The sequence below is a fragment of the Limulus polyphemus genome, unplaced genomic scaffold (genome assembly GCF_000517525.1).
Source record: "Limulus polyphemus unplaced genomic scaffold, Limulus_polyphemus-2.1.2 Scaffold1539, whole genome shotgun sequence".
Taxonomy (NCBI): domain Eukaryota; kingdom Metazoa; phylum Arthropoda; class Merostomata; order Xiphosura; family Limulidae; genus Limulus; species Limulus polyphemus.
Genome location: NW_013667149.1, coordinates 67,346 through 69,416, shown reverse-complemented (window position 1 = coordinate 69,416; position 2,071 = coordinate 67,346). Strand labels below are relative to the sequence as shown.

General features: G+C 29.2%; 1 protein-coding gene across 1 annotated transcript in view; it reads right to left on the bottom strand.

The window, feature by feature from the left end:
- LOC106464006 (histone-lysine N-methyltransferase ASH1L-like) overlaps window positions 1–1,323 on the bottom strand; it is a 137,539-nt gene extending 136,216 nt beyond the window's left edge. Inside the window, exon 1 of the mRNA XM_013924109.2 lies at window positions 1,150–1,323. The gene's annotated coding sequence lies outside the window, so the exon portion shown is untranslated. The remainder of the gene's footprint in view (window positions 1–1,149) is intronic.
- Window positions 1,324–2,071: the final 748 nt, after the last annotated feature.

Below are 2,071 nucleotides of genomic sequence, written 5' to 3'. Positions count from 1 at the left end.
CACTTCACAAGAGCTTAAAAATAAGAATCTCTAATTTTTCTTTAATATAAAAGGGTGGAATTAAATTTTTACTTTTCTCCATATAAATTTGTAGGAACAGCCTTAAATGTAGTCTGTATGTTCCCTAGTTTTGAATTACAAACATCAGTAGTGACATTTCGATGACATGGTACTTACTGCTGTTGCTTGAAATATTTTGTAAATTTTTTGAAGAGCCATACGAGGGTTAAAGGTTACATTAACTTCTGTCTATGATGCTTTTATTGGATGTTTTTAATGTTTTCAATTACTGTCATACATGTCAATTAAGTATACAATGCACTGATTTTATAAAATTAGGTAATAGGTGAAAAATACTTTAATAGGTCTTAAAACACTGTACTTTAAATACAATTCTATGAAGCTAACAATATCAGGTTTATCTAAATTATTTGTGAGATCATGAAATAACACAAACTGTATAACATCATTTAAAAATCATAGGAGAAAAACAAAACTGGATTGCTAAAATTACTAAATTTCTATCTAATATACATATTAACAGCTGCATAATTTACAGCAATGCCAAAATAAAAAATTAAATAGTGACATATCATATATGTTCAAGTTTACATATTTTACTAGTTTATTTACATTTTAATTCATTGACATATTACATTTCTTAATCATTATAATTCAATTATCAACAAATCTGCCACCATAACTATAACACACTTGACATTAATTAAATATGGAAGATCAAAATATTACTACTAATAATAAAAAAATATACCCAGTTTATAAAACACCGTTATTTAATCCTCATTCTATGAGTACGAGTATAAACTATAATTTAACTTCAGTATTTACAACAAATATTTCAATCTTTGATGTTTTAAGAAAACAAAAAACTCATGTTTATTGTGATGCAGAAATGAAAAATTGGGTATGCTGTTTAAATTTAATACAATTCATTGATATAAGCTTCTGTGGTTCCAAATCCAATACATCAGCGGTCGTTATCACACTACTTACATATTAACGTGATTGATTATGCTCCTATGTTAGGCCTAACGATATGACTTACAACAAGGGAAAAATAACTTACCATAGTAATAGTATAATGTAATGATACATTGTTTACTCGGTTCACGTCATTATTCAACTCACCTTAAATTCCAAAATGTGAGAAGTAAAACGTCATTATCATAAACCTAATAAATTTAAAAATCATATAAAATTTTAGTTCATTTAATAAAGTTATGTTGTTATGTATTTTAGGCCTACATTTCCAAACCAATATAATTCATTAATTAACAATGGCGAAGCTTGCAGAGCGAATGTGACGTCACAATCTGGGCGACAATTATGAGCGCCCTCATACAATACCAAGCGTATACCATGCAGTACTTAATAAATCCAGATTTTTGCTTAAGTATTTTACTAAACTCAAGTTTTTAATATACATAGTTGTTGTTTTTTAATTTCAAAAATATATTTTTTTTATATTTTGAAACTCAAAGGAATATTTAAAGCATTAAAATTGAAACTTTTGTAACTAAATGTAACGAGACATATGGATATTTTGTTTTTATCGCAATACCACAATGTATTCATTAGATCTCTCGCTTGCATTGAATGAAACTAATACTGCATATAGAAAAAGAAAATTCAAGTATGATGGTATTGTTGTAAGTTATATGTAAAACATTATAATTCAATTATTAGCTATAGGAAGCTGGTAAGGATCGGGGCTGTAGGAAGCGGTAAGGCTAGTCAGGCCATGACCTGACTACTTTGTCATATATAGCTATAACTTATGTATTAAAACTTGCTTTTTTCAGTTCAATACGGTATATACGGTATTTGTAGCTAAAATGGCTCAAGATTCAATCTCATAGCATTAAAATTTTCAACACTTTTCTGGGGGAGAGTGCCCTCCAACCCTCTAGAAATGGCATGCTTTGATGTGCCATCATGTGTCACATTATTTAGCTGTGGCAAAGGCCTGACGACTCAAAAATTGCTCCCTACGGCAATGATTATGATAATGCAATCACGAATGTATGCAGGGAGGGGAGTTCAGCCGAAA